Source organism: Danio aesculapii, chromosome 7 (assembly GCF_903798145.1).
Source record: "Danio aesculapii chromosome 7, fDanAes4.1, whole genome shotgun sequence".
Classification (NCBI taxonomy): domain Eukaryota; kingdom Metazoa; phylum Chordata; class Actinopteri; order Cypriniformes; family Danionidae; genus Danio; species Danio aesculapii.
This window is the reverse complement of record NC_079441.1, coordinates 64,029,863-64,049,620: the sequence shown is the minus strand read 5'-3', so window position 1 is coordinate 64,049,620 and position 19,758 is coordinate 64,029,863. Positions and strand designations below refer to the sequence as shown.

The following is a 19,758-nucleotide window of genomic DNA, read 5'->3' as shown; positions in this document are numbered from 1 at the left end:
CTGCAGCTAAAATGACTTTTTGCTAGCCAAGAAATCAGACAGAAGCAAGAAATCACAATTGACCATGACAAAGCAAGCCAATGTGAGCCAATGACTTAGTTTTCACATTTGGAGCCAATTTAATGAATTTAATTCACCATCCACACCCCTTTATCAGCATGAAAGCCTTGTATGTGTTTTTAAAGAGTCCAATAAGACACAGTCTGTCAGAGAGTGCAAAATGACTGCTAGAAAAACAGATCCCAGACCTGAAGTGTGCAGCCTTATGTTGTTGCTGCAGAGCTTCCAGCTATCAGACCAAACAAGAGGAAGCTGATGTCAGTGAGGAAACACGGGGAAAAGCTGGGAGCTCAACGCAACAGAGTTAATTGCCATCCTATACAAAGAAAACCAGGAAGGAACCCCCATCTGATAATCAGACATTAGCTCTATGGCAATCTCAGAAAACAATGTTTCCCAGCATCCCTCGTGGGCTTAACTTTTCCACAGTGCTGCACACACACACTCCTTCTGTCTTATACTCACAGCATACACACCGCTTTATGAACGACTGCCAAAACAAGAGGAAGCCACCTTGGACAGAAGTACAAACAGTCTGTTATCTAAGTGAACGTCTCATGAGAAAGTCATTAATTCACACAGAAGTGAGAGTGCGAGACAGAGCAGCTGCGGGCCGTCTTAGAGGTTGCCTGACCCTTTCCAAGAGGACATTTATCTTGGGACACTCATGTAAGTTTGGCAAAGCACTCTGGAGAATAACCATTTGCATTATACATTGGATTATACAAATACTTTTATAAGCCTCATTCTTTCACAGTGTGACTTCGGGAAATAATAAGTGAATATAACATTTAAATAAATGTAGCTTAACTTAATGATAAACTGGAAAAATGTATAATATTAAAAAGTAGGGGTGTAATGGTATATGTGTTCCCATACAGTTTTGGTATATGTCCCAAACTGTCACTCTCACATGGCAAATACAGTCAGTCTAGATATGCCAGTCTAGTCATTGGAGTTAGGCAGAATAGATAACAGCAGTGCAACAACTTAGCAGCTATTCATAAAGAATGCATCTTTGTGTCTGAAATGCAGCATTTAGAAATAGTACCTGCCTCCGAGTTCTTCTGATTGGTCGACTGCTGTGTGACTGACAGTAATGAGCAACAATAATGTGCGAGGTGCTGCAGAAGATGCGAATGGTCACTCATGTCTGTCAACCGCATTTACATTTTTTTAAAAATCAAGTACATTTTTTCTCTATACACGCACAAACAAGATTATTCAGCGGTTGCTCGCTTTTATGAAAGGACCTCCAATCAGTACTAGCATTTTCATAACAGAGGCAGGGTGGATTTGATCTGCAAATCAGGTGCTTTTCACTCACCTGGCAACCCAGGCTGGTTTGGGAGTTGCGCTTGTCACTCGTTTGGTCAGGCGGGTGTGACGTAACCACTTTTTTCAGTGGGTTCCGCGTCCAACATAGGCTCCCACTGCAGCCTCACACATTATGGAATGGAATAGCACTTCAGATATGCTGAAAGTCATAATTGTCATGAACACAAATGGAATTAAGAGTTGAAGAGTATTCCTGTTTTAGTCGCATTATTGAAGTGCAGATATGTAAACGCTGTAATCAAACTGTCAACACCTTGAAGGACTTCGCATGATCGCATCCAGTAGCTCAGAGTGAGTCATGGTACATAAATGAAATCTTGCTAAATGAAAGAGAAACTGATTTATTAAATAAAATATTAAATATTAAATACCAAAAATTACATACATATATATATATATATATATATATATATATATATATATATATATATATATATATATATATATATATATATATATATATATATATATAATATATAATATATATATATAATAATAGATATATAATATATATATATATATATATATATATATATATATATTATTATTATTTTATTATTTTTTTTTGTAAGTTCAGTGTGTGGAAAAAAGTTAAATTTATCATGTGAAATTGTACAGGGGAGAAGCTATTCAGTAGAGTTTATAGCTAAATATTTAGTAGTGTAATGATAAAATACCAATCATTACAATGTTTTTAAAAAGCAAATAGTTTTTTTCTATTTTGTGATTTTTTTTGTAGTTCAATAAAAATCTATTTTCCATTCATATATAAGCAAATATTTTGCTAATATTTGAAATTATATATAAAAAGATTATTTTCCATTCACATAGGCTATTAGCAAAATACTTAGCAGTGTTTACAGTGATTACAAGTTGATAAAAAAAAAAGCACTTAAATAGTTTTGCGATTTGTGTGTGTGTGTGTGGGGGGGGGTTCAGTTGATGAATTCCATTCATCGTTTCTATTAATGAATTTCATCATTGAGGATTTCTTTAAAAAAGGGTAAAAATCTCGTCTTGTTTTTTCTCGTAAACCCAATTTCATGTCTCGTATTTTCTCGTTGAGTAGGAATCTCGTCACACCCCTAACAATTACAGTACACTATACGTACAATTCTCTACAGTATTCAGCTGAAATGACACCTAGAGGTAGTACAACAACAATTTCCATTCCTTTTTTACCCAAATTATGAATAAATGGCAGATTACTGATACAAAAATACTTATTTTTATTTGATTCCTGCCAAAATAGTTGTATGCCAATAATGTATTGTCCTCAAAACACTATTACCCTAGTGCATGATTTGCATATTTATGAAATTTGCATCACATTAACCCCCTCCAATCAGCTTTCAAATCTGCAGTAAAAGGTCAAACTACTTGCTGTAAAAACAAGTGTGTTTATCACAAGAAATGGTCAGTTTGTAACATCAAGGAGCATAAAAAGCTGCTTTTATGGTCAAAAATCAATGGAAGGGAATGATTCTTGAGCCAAAAAGGTATCTGCTCTTACATGGAAGAATAAGGTAAATACTGTAGATGCAAGGTTAAATAGCATGGATAAACTACACAGCATCCCAATATTTCAAGATTAAATTTAGGCAAATGTTTGCACACACTGAATAATCAAAAATGATACAACATTTAATACCTTATAAAATAGCATTTAAAGGTGCAATATGTAAGTTTGACACCCAGCAGTTGAACTAGGTATTGAACCTGACTATCAAGCCTAAAGGCTGATTTAAGGCTGATTTAAATCGTGCTCTAAATAAAAGCAACGGCACACGATAGAAGGAATATTTTCCGTATTAAAAGGAGTTTTTGTCCTAACCATCACCCAAAATATATATTTTAGAAACAGCTTCTATTTCTTGCAGCTGAATAACAGGATAAGCCGACAGTGATTACCTCAGGTACACTTCATGTGCTTTATGCAGTGTTAAATGCTAATAATGTGAGTTTGAATGCCATTTTACATGGCATTTATCGCCATACTACTGAAAGCAGCAGCAGATAGTTCACCTCAGATCTTGAAAATAAAATAAAATAGAAATTGAACTTTGTAACTGTGGCTCAGTAAAAGCCAACAAATACCAGTGATTCAACATTTATTATGTTAAAGAGGTTTAATATTTATTAATTAGATTATAAACCTTACCATTTCATTGGAGTGCAGTGAGTGCACTATTCTGTGCTTCTGAATGGCTGCATTTAAATTTCTGTCGGGTTTCATCTGGTGCAAACAGCCAAATTGCTTAGCATATTTTTGGGACACGGGGTTACAATGCAACCTGCTCACCTAATGTTTACGTTTGTAATATTTATATAGTTTGCTAATTAATAACCTCATGTGGAACTCTGAATCTGCGTCTCATTTCAGAGTCAGTAGGTCACGGACGCAGACTTTGAGAGCCTTTCTGACTGAATGAATGAAATATGCTGTTTCTACCAAGGCAACCTGGGGTGCTGAAATATAATTGGCTAAACTGACAGTGGGCAGGTTAAAGGGACCAAAACAAAAACAGACATTCCTGCACGGAAAGCACATTTTCAAAGCAGAATATCTGACTTCAGCATTGTTTTTCAGATAAACAAGCATGTTCACTTAGCATCTTAAATATCTGCAAACATATTATGGTATTTTTTTGCTTTAGAAGAGTCAAAAACTTACAAAACATACAGCACCTTCAAGACTTTTTTAATACTTTTTAAGAGCCTGAAGTTTCTCTAAATCAGTTTATCATCTTTTAATACTTTTTAATCAGACACCCTGTCTAAACAAAACTGAATGTGCTTTTTACTATCTGAATGCATCACTGTATCACACACTAGTATTGAAACTAACTGAAATCCATTACATAACAAATTCAGAGTGACTTTGCAATAACCTTTGAGATTGTTTAAAAGATACCATACCTTATCATGCTTTGTGAGGCACCACTAATACTAAAAAACGTTCTGCACGTCCTCAGTCTTTGACTTACAAAACACTGTAGACATTAATGTCCACTGATGGGCTCCGAGGATCAACTTGCATTACAGCGGTGCAGAAATAGTGAGGCAGAAGAATTGATATGTGAGCGAACAGGCTCAGAATAGACAGGTCTCGTGTTCCAGGAGAAAAGAAAAACACATGGCCATGTGGATCCAGCGCTACCTGTAACAGACCACCTGAAGCCCTCCTCTTGGAGCCTCTTGAGAATAACAGATGCCAGAATAACTTTGATGTAGTCCCAGTTATTCAGACCAGCAGAAGTGAATGTTTTTCGCACATTCTTGTAAATGAGAGATCCAATTTTACAATGTGATGCCTCAGGAGACCTCTCTTTAAGATCTACAGATGCTTTGTGCTGAGTTCACACTGCATGATCATTACAAGTTGTCGGATCACAGTTGTTTTCACACTGCAGGACTATCTGGGAAAGCCTTGAGTTGCTGCTGTGTTCCCTTTTCACAAGATGCATTTAATGGTCATCATTATCTTAAATCCTTGAAAGTTTTAAATATTTAGGTTTTAAAAAAACATATGTCTATTTATATGTATTTATGTATGTATTATATCATCTTTGCATCAAACTACAAAAAACAAATTACCGCGTGTGTGAGGTGTTTCTAATGCAGTGTCCGTGGGGCAGAGCAGTAAGGACCAATCCCAATTGTACCCCTTAGCCCTTCCTCTTACCCCTACCCCTCGTTTTGCCTCGTCAAAGTCTGCGTTCCTGTGAAGGGGTAGGGGTGTCCCAATTCTCTTTAGCTTGAAGGAGTAGGGCTTAGGGGAAGAGGTGAATAGCCCTTCGAACGGAGATTTTTCAGGACCACACTCGAAACCAAAGGGTAGAAAATTTCCAAGAATACACCAGACACAACGGCAGGACCGTTACACCCGGAAGTAATTAGATCCACTAATTAGTATTTTTTGACATTATTACGAATTTTTACAACAAACAAGCACATGTTTTAATACATTCATAACCACATTTGTGTTTTACCATCATGCTTTTTTAAAAAAACGCTAAATTTCGCAATCTATAATCCATAATCTGCTTTTCTACACCTCCCTTTCTTCATGTGTTCAATACTTTTTCCCTGTGTTATTTCATTTTATACACATAACTTAATTTGGAAACTACTTAGATTTGTTTTCTTTGCATATATGGATTTCTTTGGCTGCTATCAACATCTGGTGAAAATATTAAGTCAAGGCACCTTTAGAAATATGTTTTCTGAGAAAAAAATGGTGACGTGTTCAATACTTATTTTCCCCACTGTATTTTTGAATATTGCACATATTCATCCAGCTGGAAGACCTTTGCAAAACTGCTGAACAGGAAACGTGGACTCATGGAAAGGTGCTTTTACAGAGGAAAAGGAAAGTTCACAGGTCTAACCGAAAACATGGGTAAAGTCTGACGTCAGTGCTACATGTCATGTTTTTTGACCCAGTTGCCACGGAGATGCTAAATATTGTGTTGAGTCTGATGTATTAAAACATTTTATTGTGCTAATTGATAATGAGCTCATGGAGAAACACTGCCTTTATTTGGGGATTTCACTTTTATATGTGTCCGACTGCACAGTTTACAAACTCCCTAAGTGCTGAACCAGTGTTTAAATCAAGCTATGGTGAAAACCACTAATTACAAACTGAGACAGAGCTACAAGTAAACGCTCTTTCAATCCAATATGGAGAGGCCTTGCAACAGATCTACACAATCATACAGAGAAAAAGCTTCAACTTACTTCTTTTTTCTTCAGCTTAGTCCCTTTTTTATTCATGGGTCACCACAATGGAATGAACCGCCAACTATTCCAGTATATATTTGTATATCATTCCATATAAATCACCACCAAAATGTTGCATTGCTAAGTGTTTATTGTAAGTTCTCAATAGTTTATTGTGGTTATTAGGGTGTTCTGGGTGCTTCATGGTGTATTGCTTTGCAATCACGGTAATGAATATGCACGATATTGTTATCGCGGGCACTTCAAAATACCGTGAAAAATAATAGATCTGAATTTATATTCTTGGAACGCGCCTTAGCTTATTTTCCATCAACCGCTTGAAGAAACACTGCGTATATGCTGCGCAGAACTGATGCGCACTCTGATGTAAACAATCCCCACATGTAGAAGCATTGTGTGCACGCAGTGCGCGCCGCCGCTGCCACCGCACTATAATCCTCACACGAAGAAGAAGCATGGCAGAAGGAGGAACGCTGCTGACAATTTATCCCCCTTCAGCTTATTTTCCATCAACCACTTGAAGAAACACTGCATATATGCTGCGCAGAACTGATGCGCACTCTGATGTAAACAATCCCCGCATGTAGAAGCACTGTGTGCACACAGTGCACGCCGCCGCTGCCACCGCTCTCTAATCCTCACACGAAGAAGAAGCATGGCGGACGGAGGAACGCTGCCGACAATTTATCCCCCTTCAAAAAAAAAGTCAGAGGTTTGGAAATATTTTGGGTTCCAAAAAAATGCAGAGGGATTGCTGATCGAAGACGGTTTCCCTTTGCACATTCACTTTGATATAATTGCTCAAGTTTACTTTTATATTGTGTATTGTTTTATTTATATTTATTTGTATTTAAATGTTTGAAGTACTTTTAGTTAATTAAAAAGTTATTGAAGTTACTAAGTTGATGATTTTTTTTACCTGTTAATTTGTTCTGTAGACTATAGAACAAAATATAGCTTAAAGGGGCTAATAATTTTGACCTTAAAATGGTTTTTAAAAAATTTAAAACTGCTTTTATTCTAGCCGAAATAAAACAAATAAGACTTTTTCCAGAAGAAAAAATATTATAGGAAATACTGTAAAAAACTCCTTGCTCTATCAAACATAATTTGGGAAATATATAAAAAAAAGAAAAAAGTCCCAGAAGGGCGAATGATTTTGACTTCAACTGTAAATATTTGTAAAGACATTGCTTTGTAGGTTTGTTGGAGTTACAGTGTAAGGGGTCATTCACACAGAATGTGTCATTGCCTCTAAAAACGCGAGAGGCAAAGGTTCAGAATTCTTGAAAAAAAGCACAGCATATAGCTTAAGGGTATCCTGACACAGCCACTGAGCGCCTGTTAACAGAAACTTGAAACGGTTGCCCCGCCTCTGAGGTCTTCTGATCGGTCTACTGCTGTGGAACTGACAGTGATGAGCTGCGCTGCTTGAGAAAGCTGAAGATCGTTTAACTTGACATGGCATCTAAGACATGTAGTTCAAAAGATGTAAGACGGGAATGTAATGTAATGAAAGTAAAAAATTATCTTATTTTTTTTTCAACAGAAAAAGAAACTCAAAGAGGTCTGTGACAAGTGGAGGGTGAGTAAATAATGACAAAATTCTCAATATTGGGTGAACGACCCTTTAATATTAACCCTTTAACTGCCCCAGCAAGAATTTTTTATTTTTTTTTTTAACTACTAATGTCACTAGTTAACACACTCGATCAATTTTTTTCAACACATCCCATGATTTCTAAAATATCAGCCTCTACCAAATGGTTGATACAGTATGTCGGTTTATGGGAAAAGTACCGGAATTAAAACCTCAGAAAATAAGAAAAATATGAAGTGCAAGACCAATTTATTTAAAAACATAATCAAAATAAAACATTTTTGAATATCAATTTTGATATAAAATGAATATATTTTGAATACGAAAATACCTTTATTTTTTTAAGTAATCCATTAAATATTTCAGATTCTCATTTTTAACAATAAAACCAAAATCAAGTGTAGTAGTGCAACAGGATTATGTTTGTTTGATTTTTTCATAAACCAACAATGCTGTGTGTGTGTGTGTGTGTGTGTGTGTGTGTGTGTGTGTGTGTGTGTGTGTGTGTGTGTGTGTGTAAGCCATTAACTAAAACAGTCATTCTTTAAATTACTTTAAAGTAATTTACTTTTACTTTACAATAACTTTATTACTTTACAATAAAACTGATTCTGATTCTGATTCTGATTACTTTAACAGTCATTATTTAAAACAGTCAAAATACGGTCAACCATTTGGTAGAGCAGGCAGTTAAAGGGTTTTTATTATTACATCATTTTAATAAATAGTTACTATTACTAATACCTTAGTGTCACTAGTCTGAGTGCTCTCAAATGTTACTCTGACAACCTGTACTATACTGTTTCTAGGTCAGGGAGTTGTTAGGTGAATAACATCAAAGTTCAGCAACTGTCAATTCTGCAAACATACTAAATAAGGGGATATCGTTCGTCATTGGCTAGCATTTAAACAGATCGGTGCATAAAATGTAATTTATAAGAACTGTATAAACTGATGCCCAACATCCAGAATTGCATACAATCTGATCGTTTTCATGCCTGGCCAAAAAGAAGTTCTTTCCAGGCTATTTTTTGTGCTTGTATCAACATGGCAAAGCTCCTAAGCAGAAATTCCTTATTTAACAGTAACACATGGACTAACCTCTGACAAATGAGGGTGTTGGAGTACATAGTGTGCAAAACACACAACTGGCAGAGCGTGCTGGCAGTGTCTGATCTAGACGAGATCTTTAGAGGGATACAGCACTGCACTGCACTGTAGTGGCCAACAGCACTGACCATTATTGAGGAAATTCCAGCCATACAGACAGACAGAGAGCTGGTTTAGATCAAAAATCTGATGAATGTTCATCAGACTTTCAGGTTGTCAAATGCTTTGCAGACTAAAATAGTGATATATCACCTCCACTAGGCCTGTGATGATATCTATTTTTTGTTGTACGATATATTCTACCAAAATATATTGTGATAAATGATATCATTGTCATTTTAAGACTATTTTATGCCACTTATTATATAGTGCCAGAATGACAATACACTACCTGACAAAAGTCTTGTCGCCTGTCCAAGTATTCTGAACAACAAATAATATCTTGTCTTCTAGTAGATCATTTGGTATCAGAAGTGGCTTATATGAAAGGCAAAGGCCTCTAGATTACGCTTATTTTACCAAAATAAAATATGATCATGCCTTGATTTTTAATTATTTAATTAGGACAGTAAGGTCTGACTGTGCTTAGACAAAAGTCTTGTTAGTTAACAGAAATAATCTACAGTATACAGTATAAAGTCATGGTGCAGTGGAAAAAGAATGAATATTGTGTATGACTCCCATGAGCTTGGAGGACTGCATCCATAAATCTTTACAATGACTCAAATAACTTATTAATAAAGTCATCTGGAATGGCCAAGAAAGAATTCTTGCAGGACTCCCAGAGTTCATCAAGATTCTTTGGATTCATCTTTAATGCCTCCTCCTTCATCTTACCCCAGACATGCTCAATAATGTTCATTTCTGGTGACTGGGCTGGCCAATCCTGAAGCACCTTGACCTTCTTTGCTTTCAGGAACTTTGAAGTGGAGGCTGAAGTATGAGAAGGAGCGCTATCCTGCTGAAGAATTTGCTCTTTCCTGTGGTTTGTAATGTAATGGGCAGCACAAATGTCTTGATACCTTAGGCTGCTATTGTTGCCATCCACTATGCAGATCTCTCTTGATTGACTGATTTCTGTGAGAATCTTGGATCCATGCGGTTTCCAATAGGTCTTCTGCAGTTATTTTTTGTTGCTCTTACAACTGGGATTGACGACAAGACTTTTGTCAGGTAGTGTATAATAGCATCATAATGCAAGTAAATTCATCCAAAGAACACACAATATTTTTATTCTTAAGAATATTTCATTTAATTATAGTCATTATAGTCACTAATGTTAAATGTGAAATAATATTAATGTTAAATTTTTAGAAAAAGGTTTTTTGGCTCAATTTATAACTCCACTAGGGTTAAACTGTTGAGTTTTACCATTTTTGAATCCATACAGTCGATCTCTGGGTCTCTGCAATATTATGCAGTGCCTGAAAATAATACCCAGCACCAAGTCCTGCATTTCCACCACCAGTGAGAATAACATTGCAGTCGTGGTCTGGCAGCAAAGTTCCTTGATTATTACGCCAGAATGAAAATATACTTCCTAGACATATCGGCCTAAACAATAGCAACTTTTCATTTTCCATCAGTCTTATAGTCTACAATATAAGAATTAAGCTTTAAATAGGAAAATTATTGAAACTCTTTGGTCATTTTTCAGGCGAGATGCTAATGGTCTAATCCGACTCAATGATTTATGGTAAGCTAAGCTAAAAGTGCTCCTTCCTGACTGGCTGAATGGGTTAAAAAATGCTGAAACTCAACAGTTTACTTCTAAATGTAAAATGAGCCTATTTTCTAAAAATGTAGAGTGTCTCTTTAAAATGTATATTTATTTCAGTACTGATTAGACAACTGATGAAATTATCAAATCACTTCAGTGACACAGAGTGGTCTGTGTGATGATCATCACCAGCTTAGGGCGCCTTGAAACTCGTTTCTCGGCCACATCCAAGCGCTTTATATCAATAAAACGCATGTAGCAAGTCGAGTGAAACCCAGCGTCTTTGGGCACACTGTCAAACTGGATTTTTAGACACTGTTTGTATGTTTCTGCTATTTTCTGACTCTCATCCTGCAGACACCGATTGATGCAGTTTCTAAATGTATCCCACAGTTTGCGTGTAAAAACCTTAGCTTCTTCTTCCTTTATGGACGTAAGATGCATATAGCATTGTTTATAAACCATTTTACTGCTTTTTGGTGGAGGTCTGACCGTAATTTCAACATCTTCGCTACTCGATAGTGACGACAAGAGCGCTGCCATCTTGAACCATGTTTACCTGTTGTTCCGACATTAGGCCATCTTATTGGTCTAGCGGGAAGCACGTGACGCGAAGCCGCATATCTCACCACCAAAAAACGATTCCGCGAGGATGGGACTATTGCCAACTTTAAACACTTGTAAAAAAAATAACTGCAGGATTATACATGGAGAACTTTTATTTTTTAATTCTATACCAATTCTTAAATTTTTTGGAATGAAAAGAATGTAGTGCCCCATGTATGGGAAGGGAATGAAACGAAAACATGCTTCACCTTATGGCCTAAGTGTATTAGTGCTGTCATTCAATTTCCTTTGTAATCGTATCATTTATATTGATACTCCTGACTCAGAAACTAGGAATGTGGTAGTTAAGGCTTGAATTTTTATCTGTCAATACATTTATTATTACTGGCAAGATTAACTGCATTATTCCTATTAGATTTTTCATTCCTATTAGATTTTTCATCAGAGCTTTACATTGTAATGCATAATAAATTAAGAAGTGTGAATCATCTTTTGAGGAAAAGAGAAGTTTTTGTTTTTTAAGACAGGAAGTTATTGCTCATCCACAGAAGACGATGTCTGTGAATCACAAATCTCACACGGCTGGTTAAAGAACAACCTTCACCAGAGTTAAACTATAAACACTTTACAAGTTTATATTTATAATGATTCATAAAGGTATCCGTCATGTCTTATTATAGATTAATCCATAAATAATTGTATCTGCACTCACCAAGTTATTTTAGAGCACATAGTGATATAACATGGAAATAGGACATATGAAATGAGCTCCTGCAGTTGCATTTAGAGCTGTGCAATAAGACAATATATTGTATATTATATAATTCATACTATATATTGTATGGATAGGCCTGTCACGATAAGGAATTTTTGTTGTGCAATATATTGTCACAGAACTTAGCAATATTATTGTCATTTTAAGATCATTTTATGCCACTGAGTATATAATGATTATTCATTCATTCATTTTAATTTTGGCTTAGTCCCTTTATTAATCAGGGGTCTCCACAGTGGAATGAACCGCCAACTTATCCAGCATATGTTTTACGCAGCGGATGCCCTTCCAGCTGCAATCCAGTACTTGGAAACATCCATACACTCTCATTCACACACATACTCCACGAACAATTCAGCTTACCCAATTAACCTGTACCACATGTCTTTGGAGAAACTGGAGCAACCGGAGGAAACCCACGCGATCACGGGGAAAACATGCAAACTCCACACAGAAATGCCAACTGACTCAGCCGAGGCTCGAACCAGTGACCTTCTTGCTGTGAGGCGAGAGCGCTCCCCACTGCACCACCGTGCTGCCCTATCCTTTAAATTCATATTTTTAATAGGAAGCTATATAATATTATATTAGTTTAGTAAGTACTGAGGCCAAATCTGGAGCTTATCTAACAAAATAACTTACAATAACGATCCAAAAACTAGTACACCCAAATTTGTATGTTATAGAAAAATATTAAATACAAATTTAAAAAGAGAAAAAAAACAAAAGAAGCAAAACAGTTTTAAAATGTTGTTGAAATTGTGTATGTTGTAATTTATTTTTGCAATATTTGGTTGAATTTATTTGTATTATCTTTCAATTTGTAAATATGTTTGGTGACTAAAATACTATTTTAATAAATATATCTGTTTAATAAATCTGTTTTGTTCAAATGCACTAAAATACAGTACATTGCCTATATTCACTGCGAAATAAATAAAACTATTCATTTTCAAAATGGGGTGAACTTGTTATGCTGAGCACTGTATATTGCCATCCCAAAAAATCAACCCAGGCTCATTCTGAAAACGTAGTCCCGTGGACGTTTCTGGAGACTGCGAAATATGTAGACGGGGGTACGGACGGCTGTATTTATTTTTTTAAGAGAACGCTGTGTTTTTTTTTTTTCTGGACGGCTTTTGTGAATCGTCGTTGGTTGGGTTTAGGGACAGAGGAGGGTGGGTCAGCCGACTGGCCGGTCGCACGGTCAATCATTTTGTCATCCAGGCAGACAGGCGGAAGGTCGTTCGACAGCGGCCTCTAGCGGGTTTACGCGAGAACAGCACGGGAAAAAGCACGCACATCGGCCTCTCGCGGATTCGCAAAAACAAAAACTGCAAAAATACATACCTCCCGGGATGTATTTCGCGGTCTCCAGAAACGTCCACGGGACTACGTTCTCAGAATGAGCCTGGAATTGAGGTCATCTCCAAGTATTGCACAATAAGTAGATATATTTATTATTGTGACAGGCCTATGTATGGATAGAATAAAAACTCTGGTATTCGGTTTTATGCTTTATATTTGATTTTGTGGTGACACAAAATACATAATTTATAATAAAAAATGTATTTTTTTTCTTTTTGATAACTGCAGTCTTTCACGCCATTACAGGAATAACACAAATAACAGCATGGTGAAAAAACTGCAAATTTGAAAGTAAAATGTTTACATTTTGCATTTTATTTAGCAATAAATTATTGCTTAACCTGTCGTTATTCATTTATGAAAAGTGTTTTCATTTAACTCATTTCATTTATTTTGTATTTCTACATTGTTAATCAAATATTTTCCCCCAGAATCTCTAAATAAAGTGAGAAAAAGAACCACATATGAATGCATACATTTTTAATTGCATACTTTAAAAGGCAAATCTCCATGTGGTCAATATATATATTTATACAACAGTTCTGTCTGGCTCTTGAATCTGATTGGCTGATAGCTGTGCAATATTCTGCAATAACAGCACTCGTACAGCCTCCTCACCCTTCTTTAGTACTCTGCCCACAGAATGACAGCAGATCAATAAACTCACTAGTTTGACAAATATTGCAGCTGTTGGACAACATAATATATTGAGGCTTTTTTTAGGCAAGAATGTAGTTGTTTAGAATGTAACTATGCAGTTAATATATAAGGATAGTGCCTATTTTAAAATATTTATAATTTCGGAGATTCAGCGAGTCTGCATCCATCAGCCTGTCATACTAAGCAAAGCAAAATAACTCAGAAAAACTCAGAGTAATTTGAAACTACAGCTGATCAAATTATTATAAAACAGGTAAGTGATTTTTTTTAAGTCGATCGCTCTCTTTTGCATATTGTAGTGCTGTATTTACGCCATAGTCTGGTAGTGTTTCTGATAGTTTGGTAGTGTTTGCTTTGCTCTGGCTTTTTCAGGGTTAATTATTGTGATCTCCCAATTGCAACAGAGAAACACTTTGGAAATGCCTCTAGACTGATGGCATTTCATGCCGTTCAGCCTTGTAATCTTAAAATATATGCAAAATAACCTGTTTTGTCATCACTTTCGATATTACCATGGGTGTTGCTAGGCCTATATTTCTACTGAGCACCCCCAACCCCAATAAATGTCATATATTATGATAGGTGTTGGTATGAGGGTATGATATGCCCTATATCGTGATATGAAATTTTTGTAATAACGCCCTAAATACACATATTTACTAAAATACATAACTGACCTATAATATATTGAAAAAGCATTATAAACTATTACACTTTCAAGTTCTATTAATAAAAATATAAGGTGAGTCAATGGTTTTTTTAATACTGAGATGACTATAGGGATTAGAATGTCAATATTTGGCTTGACTGACATCTCCAAAAAGCAATCTTCAGGTTAAAGGCAAACAATGCTGTGTTTAAAGTCCAAAAGGTGAAAATGTGTCTAAAAGTCTAAAACAGGGGTGCACAAACTTTTTCTTATGAAGAGCTGTGGGCCGAAGGTACATATAGTAAACTGTATTACATTAGTTGCCATTGGTAATTTCCTAATTTATTAAATAATAATCAGAAATAAAAAGAAAAGATTACTTCAATCGTATTTACTAATGCATTCTAATTTTTGGAAAATGTGTATTATTTTAACAAACTTTGCCTTGATTTACACGCTGATGTCTTCTGCTTTGTTCCCTATTCATTAAGTGACACTATGCACTATTTTTTTAAAACATCTGTTTCATTTCCAACATTTAATTTCATTTTTGTTTGTTTTTGTATCTCAACAATAAAACAAAACAAACAAAAGGTTACATTAAAATAGAAATGAGAATCTCTGTTAAAGACATCATTTTCCCTCTGGTGGGCCAAAAGAATACAAAGGGCCAACTTTGGCCCGCGGGCTCTAGTTTGGGCATCTCTGGTCTAAACAAAGGGTGAATTTCCAGTTCTCCAAAATTCACTGACTGGAATATCATTTGAGATCCAAACAAACAGAACTGTGTAAAAAATCAAGCGGTGTAAAATTTACTAAACTGCGCTCAAGTTCAAGTACAGGTTACTGAACAAGCCACTGATTCCTTGAAGAAACATTAAAGGGAGTATTATCTTTCTCACACTGAGAACAACCAATCATTCATTTCTTCTCTTTCTCTTTTCATTCCCTCCCTTTCCCAAACCGGACAGCAGTTGCATTTTGTGTCAAAGGTTTAAATCAAAAGTTAAAGGGATAGTTCACACAAAAATTCAAATTCTGTCATCCTTTACTCACCCTTTTTTTTTTTGGTCTTAGCCGGATTGAATTTCTGTCTTCTGTTGAACAGACAATAAGATATTTTGAAGAAAGCTTGAAACCGGTGAACATTGATTTGCCATGGTATTTGTTTATCCTACTATAGAAGTCAGTGGTTACAGTTTATTCAGATTTCTTTTTCAACGTTCTTTTTCTATTTCAACAGATTGAAAAGGCTTAAAGGTTTGTAATGATTTGAGGGTTAGTAAACATTGTAAGTCTTCTTTTGGGGTGAACTATCCCTTTAATATAAGACTTACAAGGTACTAGAATGTCAGATAGATAGATAGATAGATAGATAGATAGATAGATAGATAGATAGATAGATAGATAGATAGATAGATAGATAGATAGATAGATAGATAGATAGATAGATAGATAGATAGATAGATAGATAGACACATGGATGGATGGATGGATGGATGGATGGATGGATGGATGGATGGATGGATGGATGGATGGATGGATGGAGGGATGGAGGGATGGGTGGATAGATGAATAGACAGATAGATAGATAGATAGATAGATAGATAGATAGATAGATAGATAGATAGATAGACAGACAGACAGACAGACAGACAGACAGACAGACAGACAGACAGACAGACAGACAGACAGACAGACAGACAGACTGGTTGGTTGGTTGGTTGATTGATTGATTGATTGATTGATTGATTGATTGATTGATTGATTGATTGATTGATTGATTGATTGATTGATTGATGGCCCCAAAAGTTTGAACCCTTAAAATCACATAAAACGTCTAATATACAGACAATAACAACTAGAGATAAACAACTCTAAATTGTAGCTATAACTTCATGTTTTATGATAAAAACCAACTGACTACCAAAGTGATTCAAGCAAGAACAACCAATAGTTAACCCAAAAAATAAAATGCTGTCATCCTTTACTCGCCTTTTATTTTATCTAACTTCTGTTGAACAGAAATGAAGGTATTTTGAAAAATGCTGGAAACCTGTAATAGATTCCCATAGTATTTGTTTTTTATCTACTATAGAAGTCAATGGTTATGGTGTTCAGATTTATTTTCCAACTTTCCTTTTCATTTTTAACAGGATAAAAAGACTCATTTGTGACGTTGAGTAAATATAGTGAGTAAGTTTCATTTTGGGTGAACTATCCCTTTAAGATGAGACTTAAAAGGTGATATAAATCGTTAGATAGATAGATAGATAGATAGATAGATAGATAGATAGATAGATAGATAGATAGATAGATAGATAGATAGATAGATATTATTATAAATAAAAATAAATATGAATTTGAACATACAGTACATGCTTCAATATATAGTATATTATTTATGACATTTCAACAAAGCAATGCAAAAAGTAACTACTTTCTAAAGTAATTTAATACTTTCATACAGCAGCCCTAAATGTTTGAACCCATAAATCACACTTAAAATGTCTTATTGTATTTACATTCTATTAGAGACAATAACAACAGCAGATAAACAACTCTATACTGTAGTTATAACTTCATGTCACTTCATGACTTCTGTAGTGATTCAAGCAAGAACATAGCCTATGTATACTTTTAATGTTTTTAAAATTACCAAATATAGTTGTTTTCTGTGAGAGCTATCTATGTGTTGGATACTCTGTTGTGATGCTAAGATATTAACAGATTTGTAAGTGAGCTTAAGTGTGCGAATACGTGTGGGATGTCTGCACTTCATCTCTATCTGTCAGACTTGTGCCTCTGGTGTGTCTGTGCTTAATAACTAAAAGCATTTTAAGAGTGTGTGTAACTACACCCTTAATAACAATTCATCTAATTATTAAACAACAATGAAAAGAATGACATATACTGTAAAAACAGGTCACACAGACGTTTGACTAGCATAGAGCAAAAGGAGAAACATCAGCTTCCTCTTCTACAGTATATGAAGATCTCTTAACCAATTTAAGCTTATTCAAATTAAATGAAATAAATATATACACCGCAGAAAGGTCATTTCAGAAAGTTTACAACTACTGTATGGTCAATTGAACTACCCTGATCAATAAATAACCCAGACCTACTGACTCCGATATGTTGTGACGGCACTGCATCGTAATATTTGTACACAGAATGCTTTTATAATGACAGTGTAACGCACAGTAAGCTGAACAGCAGGTGAAGCTGAAGCGAAACAACCTGTCACTCACGACAGAAACGATCCTATTGAACATTAGCGATTCAACACTTTGCTCACACAATATACGCTTACAAATGACTACATAAAGTGTGTAATAGACACTTACCTTTCATTTTATGTTCGTATGGCGTTAAAGGCACAGGTAAACAGCAATTCCGCGTGACAGTCACTCAGTCAGAAGTGAAGGCTGCCGAAACGCGCGCGCGTGTTGATAGTAGCTGGAGGCGCGCGCGCGCGTGTGTGTGTGTGTGTGTGTGTGTGTGTTTGTCTGATCCGCAATCACACACTGCCTTCTCTTTCACAACACACCAAATATACTGGCTATCATTCACAGTAGGAAGCTATAATAACTGAAGTCTGAGTACATGAAAAGTAGGGTTTTCCTATTGGCTGTACGTATTTTAGCATATGAGGGGCAGAAACGGGCAATATAAATTGTTGTACATGTATGTTTGTTGTTTATTGTGATATCGCTACAACGTGGTCAAAATAGCATGCTGTCATTATACAGATATTACGAATTATATCGTAATAAATGCTTCCGTCATCATGCTGTTTTATGTAAGTTAGCTTACATGCTAAACAACGGACACATTGAGACTAAATGGCGAAGTGATCATTGATATTATCCGTCATTATTTTTGAGTATCACAGAGAATCATATAAAAAATAACGTTTATTTGAACTTTTCTGAAATCCTGTAGACACTGGACGCGTTAGTTTGCAAAGTCAAACTGGACAATGGCGCCACCAAGTGGTCAGTTTATTGTAACATAGTCACAACTCAAACATTGAAGTTACAAAAATGTCCATGTACCGCTCAAATAAAAAAAATATACACATGGGATATTCTACCAAAAACGTACATTTTCACTAATAAAAAATATATGACAGGGCCTGACTAAAGCTTGTCTTTCTCAAAAATCCTACAAAAACAAGCTCAAAATGTTCCGAGTCATAGTCTTGCACACGTAATGCAAACATTGTATGTTAAATTTAATGCAAACAATGTGACAGGACTGACAGAAATATGGGGACAATTGTAAAACCATTTGTATTATATATTTGTAGTATTTATTTGTAGAGTTAATTTATAATTTCATGTTTTAATCAAATGACGTGAATGATAACAACTTAAACTGGCTATTTCTGGAGTATTTTTTTCTAAATAACAGTTTTTAGCATATCAAAACTATTAAAGACTATAAAGAACTATCAAAACTATCAATTGGGCTGAGGACAAGAACAATAACAGGGTTTGTACAGTGTAAAGTGTTTTTAATAAAGAAAACAAATCTGAGAACCAAATGAATGACATACTCCTTCACAGAACAGCTCACAGAAATCCACCATCAGTCTATTTTAGAAATGTTTGGGATTAAATACTTTTTATTCACTGTATTTATGCTATTATTTCAGAGACAGGTAATGTACGTTTCTGGTAGAATGTCCCATATATTAAAAACGACGATGAAACCATATGACTCATAATAAACTGCATCAGAAGAAAAAGTACAAAATTGTACCTTTTAGGGTACAAGTGGCCCGTCATCCTAAAGGGTACAAAATTGTACCTTCTACATTTGTACCATTTAAGGGACCATTTTATTTTCTTCCAAGGAACAAAATTGTAGACACTGAAGGAACAAAAATGTACCTTATTATATGGCATTTTCAGGGTACTGACCCAGGCATTTTGATCCTTTGGTGACTGCATGCACAAATTAATAAATATGCCCATTTTTATTTAGAAATGTAGAAATATTTAATTACAACTCACAACTGAATGCGTCAAGAAATAAAATTACACAGCAAGTATAAAGCAGTCATTTAAAACTGTAAACTGTAAAAAATTGTTCACTCACTGTACCATTTTTTCTGACACTATACTAGGCTATCCTAATTAAAATAGTGCACAAAG

At 35.2% G+C, this 19,758-nt stretch overlaps 1 protein-coding gene across 5 annotated transcripts in view; it reads right to left on the bottom strand.

Moving 5' to 3' along the window:
* The window catches only part of mical2a (microtubule associated monooxygenase, calponin and LIM domain containing 2a), a 143,888-nt gene extending 125,800 nt beyond the window's left edge, over nt 1-18,088 (bottom strand). For 4 of the 5 annotated variants that reach the window (XM_056462336.1, XM_056462339.1, XM_056462340.1 and 1 more), the window contains exon 1: nt 17,944-18,088. The gene's annotated coding sequence lies outside the window, so the exon portion shown is untranslated. Of the gene's footprint in view, nt 1-1,387; nt 1,538-17,943 lie in introns of all 5 variants that reach the window. The other variant, XM_056462337.1, reaches the window with a different exon arrangement.
* Between the last annotated feature and the right edge of the window lie 1,670 nt (nt 18,089-19,758).